A 9450-nucleotide genomic window follows, 5' to 3' on the forward strand; every position below is an offset into this window, starting at 1 on the left:
GCCAACATGGTGAAACCCTGTCTCCACTTAAAATACAAAAAAAAAAAAATTAAGGCCAGGCATGGCGGCTCACGCCTGTAATCCCAGCACTTTGGGAGGTTGAGGCAGGCAGGTCACGTGTTCAGGAGTTCAAGACCAGCCTGGGCAACATGGTGAAATGCCATCTCTACTAAAAATACAAAATTAGCCGGATGTGGTGGGGTATACCTGTAATTCCAGCTACTCGGGAGGCTGAGGCAGGCGAATTGCTTGAACCTGGGAGGTGAAAGTTGCAGTGAGCCGAGATCATGCCATTTCACTCCAGCCTGAGTGACCCAGCAAGACTCCATCTTGGGAAAAAAAAAAAGAAATTAGCTGAGTGTAGTCACCTATGCCTGTGATCCCAGCTACTCGGGAGGCTGAGGCAGGAGAATCACCTGAATCCGAGAGGTGGAGGTTGCAGTGAGCTGAGATCTTGCCATTGCACTCCAGCCTGGGTGACAGAGCAAGATTCTGTCTGAAAAAAAAAAAAAAAAGAAAGAAGGAAGGGAGGGAGGGAAGAGGTTTGGGGAAAGTGGTGAGGTTTCTATTTGTCCAAAAGAGACATGAGTTTAAAAATATTGAGAAACAGTGTAACAGTGGATTAGATGATTCACAGTACAGAGAGTCAAATCTCAATGCACCTACCCACTATTTAAAAATGTTTATATGTCTTTAAAGAGTAGATACTTTTAGATAGTATTGCACAGATAAGTATATATGGAGTAAAACTTGGTTTCATCTGATAATCAGTGTTCTCATATAAACTCAATTCCATAATTCCTGGGTCATTATACATGACTATACGCTAAAAATTACATAATACTTTAAATATATGTATTAATCTTAATCAAATCAGTGATTCATCATCACATAACAAGTAGTTTGTTGTTGTTGTTGTTGTTTTGTTGTTGTTTGTTTTTGAGACAGAGTCTCACTCTGTCATCCAGGCTGGAGTGCAGTGGTGCCATCTCAGCTCAATGCAACCTCCAACTCCCTGGTTCAAGTGATTCTCCCGCCTCAGCCTCCTGAGAAGCTGGGACTACGGGCACCTGCCACCATGCCTGGCTAATTTTTGTATTTTTAGTAGAGACGGAGTTTCACCATATTGGCAAGGCTGGTCTCGAACTCCTGACTTTGTGATCTGCCTTCCTCAGCCTCCCAAAGTGCTGGGATTACAGGTGTGAGCCACTGTGCCCGGCCATAACAAGTAGTTTTTAAAAAATAATTCCTATAACTAACTGCTCCACCTTAACTTTGTTCTAGAAATGATTTTTACTTTCACCAAACTGAAATTCGTCCCATGGATCAAAATCATGATTATTTATATTTGTCCAGAGTGTCCAAAGCTGTGTCTATTTGCTAGAAGTAGCTCAAGCTCTAAATTTTCATTAGTTTTAAAACAGTATGGAGCTATCCAAGAAAGGACCCTCAAAAGAAACATGAAATAAAAAGTAAAAATATTTTATTTTTACATAAATAATCATGAGACATGACACAAATAATTTCCAATTAAATATGGTGATTAATATATTTTAAGTTTTGTTCTTTCCTGAAACCCCAGTAAAACAGAGTAAAATAAATAAAATATGCATAAACCCAGAAGAAAAAAGAAAGCAGAGAATGCAACGGCAGAGGGGAGATCTCAACAAACTTTGGAAGTTGACAGGCAAATGGATGGCCAGAAACCAAAACCTTACCCTGCCGGGAAGATCAGAAGAATGGAACAGATTTAAAGTATTCAACTTGGGGACAGCTCAGAAATGGGAAGCACTGGGCAAGCACTTCAGAAGTATAGGTGCAGGGTGGAAGTAAAACAAGAGAAAAGTTGATGGCGTTTGTAAGAAACAGTCAAACCACCATGCTGTCCTCCTCCCCTGGCCCCCTACACAACCAGGAATTACCCTGTCCCTCCACTAGCAGAAGCCAGGAAAGGTCGAACTATTATGGACTCCGATCTTCAGGATACTTGGTCTGATTTAGGGAAAGATAATATTCTGTACTAAAAACTCAAGCGGAAACCTACGCACTGAACTTGAGATTTCCAGCCACAACTCTCTCCCACTCTCACCACGCCCTATGTCTGCTCAGATCCCATTACACTGGCAGCTAGGCATAGAATCCCAGGCAGGAGCTAAGACAATTCATCTTTACTGGCAAAGTAACCAGCCCCCTCCTCCCAATTCTGTAGATACTGGTATTTGGAGTTCTCCTACAAAGAGACCAGGGACATCTAGCACCACCCAGTGAGACCTACTCATTGACAGGTTCCACCGCGGTAGGCAGAATTTCCAATAAGTTTTTAGTGCTAAATATGCTAAATATGAATAGACAAAATCATGGCAAATTTGAAGAAAGTTTGTTAGCTTGGAAAACAAAAAGGAAGACAGAAAAAAGAAACTCAGAGGAAACAGATAATTCAAGGAAGAAGAAAACTTCAAAATTAAGATATCATATCCATGAAGAAAAACCAGATTATGAACATGAACATTTAGAAAGCAACAAAAGAGCTTTTGGAAATAAAATATGATTGAAGAAATTAAAATTTTAGCACAAGGGCCATGCAAGGTGGCTCATGCCTGTAATCCCAGCCCTTTGGGAGGCTAAGGTGGGAGGATTAAGCCCAGGAGTCTGAGACCAGCCTGGGCAACATAATGTGACCCTGTCTCTGCAAAAAATAATTTTTAAAACTTTATCCAGGCAGGGTGGTGCATGTCTGTAGTCTCAGCTACTTGGGAATCTGAGGTGAAGGATTGTTTGAGCCTGGGAAGATGGGGCTTCAGTGAACTGTGATCACCAACTGCACTCCAGCCTGGGCAACACAGTGAGTCCCTGTCTCAAACAAACAAAATTCAACACAAAGTTCAGAAAATAAAGATGATGAAATATCTCAGTAATTAAAAGGAAAATGTAGGCAGGGCACGGTGGCTCATGCCTATAATCCCAACACTTTGGGAGGCTGAGGTGTGAGGATTGTGAGGTCAGGAGTTCAAGACCAGCATGGCCAACATGGTGAAACCTCGTGTCTACTCAAAATACAAAAATTAGCTGGGCGTGGCGGCACGAGCCTGTAATTTCAGCTACTCGGGAGGCTGAGGCAGGAGAATGGCTTGAACCTGGGAGTCAGATGTTGTGGTGAGTTGAGATTGTACCAGGGCACTCCAGCCTGGGTGATAGAGTGAGACTTTGTCTCAACAACAACAAAAAAAGGAAAATGTCAATGAAGTAGAAAATTGGATGATAAATTATAAGAAAAGTAGAGCTTCTTTCACTCATTAACTCATTGAATGCCTACTATGTGCTAGATACGATGTGCTAGATATTATTCACAATATATGAGTGAGGAAACCAACAGAAGATCCCTGCCTTCAAGGACTTTACATATTAACTGCAGAAGTCAGAAAATCAATAAACATAATAAATAAGTAAATTACATAGTATGTTAACAGATAATGCTTTGTTCAAACAGGAACAAAAAAAGAATCAGAATGATTAAAAGTGTATATTTAATCAAATTAAGATTTTCCTATTATAAAAGTCTGATATGCTCATTATAAAAATAAAAGTTTTAACATAGTGTATTTTACCTCCTTTTGACTTTTCCATTCTTCTTTAATTTTTTTTTTTTTTTTCTCTTTTGAGATAGAGTCTCACTCTGTTTCCCAGGCTGGAGTGCAGTGGCACAATCTTGGCTCGCTGCAACCTCCACCTCCTGGGTTCAAGCAATTCTCCTGCCTCAGCCTCCTGAGTAGCTGGGACTGCAAGTGCCCGCCACCACGTCCAGCTAATTTTTGTATTTTTAGTACAGACATTCACCATTTTTGCCAGGCTGGTCTTGAACTCCTGACCTTGTGATCCTCCCACCTTGGCCTCCCAAAGTGCTGGGATTACAGGCGTGAGCCACCATGTCCAGCATTTGTTTTTTTTATTTTATTTATTTTTTTTTTGAGACAAAGTCTTACTCTGTTGCCCAGGCTGGAGTGTAGTGGCCTGATCTCTGCTCACTGCAACCTCCACCCCCCGGGTTCAAGCTATTCTCTTGCCTCAGCCTCTAGAGTAGCTGGGATTACAGGTGCCTGCCACTGTATTTTTAGTAGAGACAGGGTTTCACCATCTTGGCCAGGCTGGTCTGGAACTCCTGACCTCATGATCCACCCACCTCAGCTTCCCAAAGTGCTTGCATTACAGGCTTGAGCCACTACGCCCAGCCTCTTCCTTTAATTTTACGTCGTTGTTGTTGTTGTTGTTGCTGCTGTTGTTTTTGAGATGGAGTTTTGCTCTTGTTGCCTAGGCTGGAGTGCAATGGCACAATCTCAGCTCACTGCAATAACCCTCCGCCTCCCAGGTTCAAGCGATTCTCCTGTCTCAGCCTCCCAAGTAGGTGGGATTACAGGCACCTGCCACCACGCCCCAGCTAATTTTTGTATTTTTAGTAGAGACAGGGTTTCAACATTTTGGCCAAGGTAGTCTTCAACTCTTGACCTCAGGTGATTCACCTGCCTCAGCCTCCCAAAGTACTGGGATTACAGGAGTGAGCCACAGTGCCCCAGCCTAATTTTACATTTTATACCCTTTTTATTTTGCTTTATTTGAATCCGTTTAATGTAAGTATAATCATGCTGTAGGTAAATTTCACGAATATTTTAGCGTTTTAAGCTTACGGCTATTTTACAAACAATTTATCTCATACTATCACAACCACTTTTTAAACATAATGTTTGGTTAAGTTTTTTTTGACCAGGCGCGGTGGCTCATGCCTGTAATCCCAGAACTTTGGGAGGCCACCGTGGGCGGATCGCAAGGTCAGGAGATCCAGATCAGCCTGGCTAATACAGTGAAACCCCGTCTCTATTGAAAATACAAAACATTAGCCGGGCGTGGAGGCGGGTGCCTGTAGTCCCAGCTACTGGGGAGACTGAGGCAGGAGAATCACTTGAACCCGGGAGGCGGAGGTTGCAGTGAGCCAAGATGGCGCTATTGCACTCCAGCCTGGGCACAGAACAAGACTCCCTCTCAAAAAAAAGAAAAAAATAAAAGTTTTGTTTTTTGTTTTTTGGGAATTTTTTAGATTTCACTACGTAAAATGTATGTGTATATATATATTTTACAAAGTGTAACACTGGAGCCTAAAACCATTCTCTTTTGTAGAATACATATTGGCATCGAAACAGTTTAAAACAATGAAATGGCTATCTATGAAAGGCTAATTTTGATTGTTGTATTCCCCCCATACTTCATGTATCTTCACACATAAAGAAAATTTTCAAACATTTTATATTCAGTAATTTTTTAAACAGTGCACTGTTTTCTACTGCCATGGTCTTTACAAAGGACTTGGCTTAAAATTTCAAATAAAAAAGAATTAAGGTTCTAAGATAACTCTGTGTCTTTCAAGGGCATCTTTATACAGAACAATTTGGACCGGCATGCAGGCAACTTCTTTTGTGCTACATACCTGTATTAGGAAAATTACACCCATTTTACAGAAAAATCCCCAAACTTATACTGCAATAAGCTCAAAACAATGTGAAAAAGACCAGTGTGAATGGCACACTAAAATCGCTTTTTTTTTTTTTTTTTTTTTTGAGACGGAATCTCGCTCTGTCACCCAGGCTGGAGTGCAATGGCGTGATCTTGGCTCACTGCAAGCTTCACCTCCCGATTTCACACCATTCTCCTGCCTCAGCCTCCTGAGTAGCTGGGACTACAGGCACCCACCACCACACCTGGCTAATTTTTTGTATTTTCGGTAGAGATGGGGTTTCACCGTGTTAGTCAGGATGGTCTCGATCTCCTGACCTCGTGATCTGCCTGCCTCGGCCTCCCAAAGTGCTGGGATTACAAGTGTGAGCCACCATGCCCAGCCAAAATCACTTCTTTATAAACTAACTGGAATTCCTGATCTTAGTAGGCACAGGGAAATCCAGTCCTTAGGGCTTTGCTCTCTGGAAGAACACCTTTAAGTAATTTTTTAAAACTTTAGCATCAGGCTGCTGAAGTGCTTGACAAAACTCTTGAATTATTTCTGGAGCTACTTGCAAGGAGGGCAGGTATTCTTTTTGAAGATACTGAACACATTCTGGGCCCCATTTGAGATGAATTGTTTTCAGTGTCACTGCACACTCAGATAAAGACAATACTGTTTGTGCATCTGCCAGGTCAAAGGTTTATTTTAAAGGTTCTAGGAAACATGTGGGGACAATGTGCTTATAAACAAAATCAACAAATCCTACTGGTCCATCTTTACCTCTCCAGAGTTCTACCAACTTTGAGTGGATGATAAAACATGTTTTCTGTGCAATTGGATCTGCATATTCAAGTACTCCTTGGATAACAGTAACCAGCACTCTTTCTACATTTTCTGCACCTTGATTTGCTATAGCTTCGCTCATCCCACTGCCTGTGACTGTTCGCAGGAAAGCAAAGTAACTCCTTCGCAACATCTGCTTCTCTAAAGCAGCAGACTAGTCATTTTCTTCCGCTGGCCGGAGCAGCACTTCAAACATTGCATGAAGCAGGGGCATGAATATCTGTGGTGAAAACGGGGATACCTGTGTCTTCAATTTGGCCGTAATCTGGGTGGTAAGAGGAATGAACTCCTGGAGGTCTTTTGCTTCACAATCTTTGAGCATATGTTCTGAAGCAGATGGGATGAACGGAAGAACTTCTTCCTCCAGGCAAATAATCATTCAATGCTTCATGGATTTTAATGCTCTGTTCTTTGGTCCATACACATTTGGGATCAGTAAGTCTTCCTTGAGAATTGATCTGTTTACCATATATAATAATGATATGTCTCTTTGTAGTAATTTCCTTTGCTATGAGTCTACTTTAACAGAGAGTACTATAGCCACCCTTGATTTTCTTTTATTATTTCCTGTATATTTTCCATCCTTTTACTTTTGACCTACCTATGTCTGGATTTGATGTGAGTTTCTTGTAAACATCATATAGTTGTGTCACAATGTTTTTATCTACCCTACCAATGTCTACATTTTGTTGATGATATGTTAAGGCCACTTTCAGTGAAAGTAATTATTGACTCATTAGTGCTTAAATATATCTTTTTTTCCTGATTGTTCCCTCTGTTTTTCTTTTCTTGTCTTACTTTCCTGAGGACCACTTGAATGTTTTTTTAAATATTCCATCTCAGTTAATTTATAATGTTTTTTACTGTATTTCTTTGTATAGTGTTTTTGTTTGTTTGTTTTGATGGAGTCTCATTCTGTTGCCAGGCTGGAGTGTAGTGGTGCAAGCTCAGCTCACTGCAACCTCTGACTCCCTGGTTTGAGCAATTCTCCTGCCTCAGCCTCCTGAGTAGCTGGGATTATAGGCACACACCACCACGTCTAGCTAATTTTTGTATTTACTGTAGAGATGGGGTTTCACCATGTTGGCGAGGATGGTCTCCATCTCCTGACCTCATGTTCCACTCACTTTGGCCTCCCAAAGTGCTGGGATATAAGTGAGCCACGGCACTTAGCTGTGTATAGTATTTTAAGTGGTTGCTATGGAAATTAAAATATATATAATGTGACTTATCATGGTCTAAGGGTACCAGAATTTCACTAATTTAAGTGAAGGATGAAAATCTTACTTTCAGTTGGGTCCCTTTACCTTCTCTACCTTTTAACATGTCAGTCCTGAGTATCAGATGGTTTCATGATTTTTGTTGCAATCATCAAATATAATTTACAAAGCTCATGAGGAAAACAATAGTCTATTGTATATACCCAGATTTGCTCTTTCCATTGTTCTTTTTTCCATCCTGATGTTCTAAGATTTCTTCTTTTACCATTTTCTTTAGTATGAAGAACTTCTTTTAGCCAGTTCTTTAAGTCAGGGACTAGTTTAAAAAGTTTTCTTTACTATGAGAATGTTATTTCTCCTTCCTTGCCAAAGGATACTTTTGGGGGATATAGAATTTTTGACTGTTACTTCTATTTTTTCAGCACTCAAAAAATATTCTGCCACTTTTTTCTGGCCTCCAGGGGTTCTGATGTGAAATTCAGTTATTATAGTTGGTATTCCCTTATAGGTAATGTGTTGTTTCTATCAGGCTTTTTTCAATATATTTTGTCTTTAGTTTGCAGAAGATTATTTATGATGTGTCTTGGCATGATTTTTTGTGTGTGTGTATTTATGCTGTTTGGGGCTCTCTCAGTTCCATGAATCTATAAGTTTTTCTTTGTGCCAGATTTTGAAAGTTTTTATTCATTGTTTTTGCAAATGGTTCTTTAGTCTCACTGTGTTTTCCCTCTCTTTCTAAGACTCTGATGGTATGAATAACAAATCTTGTGTTAGTGTTCCATAGGCCTCTGAGGCCCTGGCTCTTTTCATTTTTTTCAGTCTGTTTTCTGTCTATTGTTCAAACTGAACAAATTTCATTCGCTTATCCTTAAACCCAAATGATTCTATGCTTTGTCCAACTTTCTATGGTTTATCAACTCCTCTATTGAGCCCACTGAGCAAATTATTTTCTGTTGTATTTTTAAGTTCTATAATTTCCGTTTGATTCTGATACGGTTTGACTGTGTCCCCACTTAAATCCCATCTTGAATTGTAGCTCCCATAATCCCCATGTGTCATGGGAGGGACCCAGTGGGAAGAAATTGAATCATGGGGGCAGGTTTTTCCCATGCTGTTCTTGTGACAGTAAATAAGTCTCATGAGATCTCATGGTTTTATAAAGGGCAGTTCCCCTGCACACTCTCTCTTGCCTGCTGCCATGTAAGACATGCCTTTCTCCTCCTTGCCTTCCAACATGATTGTGAGGCCCCCCCAAGCCATGCGGAACTGTGAGTCCATTAAACCTCTTTCCTTTATAAATTACCCAGTCTCAAGTATTTCTTCATAGTAGTATGAAAATGAACTAATACATATTCCTTTTCATAACTTCCATTTCTTTGCTGAGAATTTATATTTCTTCATTTGTTTCAAGAAAATTTGTCACTGGTAACTGAACATTTTTTATGACAACAGCTATAGAATCCTTATCAGATAATTGAAACATTGGATTCACATCACTATTGTTATCAGTTGACTGTATTTTCTCATTCAGGTTGCATTTTTTCTAATAGTTCTTAATGTAATGAGTGATTTTCTATAATATCCTAGCCAGTTTGTCTGTTATACTAGAAAACTCTGGGGTCTAGCTTTAATCTTTCATTTTAGCAGGATACCACCTTATTGAGGTTTAGACATGGGTCCTGGCCTACTTTTGTGGGCTGTGGTTCCAATGACAGTTTGAGTTTTAGAGCTTTTGTGGTATTATTTTATTCTTTTTGCTTTATCTGGTGCTGCTGAGATCCCTCTTGTTCTTGCCAGTGTTGCCTGAGGGGATGAAAAGGGCTTCCTCAGGATGGACTACTCAGTGTCTCTTGGTAGAAGAGTCTCAGGCCTTGGGCATGAAGAAGCTTCCCTGGCTGAGTA

The 9450-nt window shown here is 40.3% G+C and overlaps 1 pseudogene; it reads right to left on the reverse strand.

Moving 5' to 3' along the window:
• Positions 1 to 5792: 5792 nt before the first annotated feature.
• Positions 5793 to 7167, reverse strand: LOC101013230 (annotated as a pseudogene).
• Between the last annotated feature and the right edge of the window lie 2283 nt (positions 7168 to 9450).

Source organism: Papio anubis, unplaced genomic scaffold (genome assembly GCF_008728515.1).
Source record: "Papio anubis isolate 15944 unplaced genomic scaffold, Panubis1.0 scaffold267, whole genome shotgun sequence".
NCBI classification, from domain to species: Eukaryota; Metazoa; Chordata; class Mammalia; order Primates; family Cercopithecidae; genus Papio; species Papio anubis.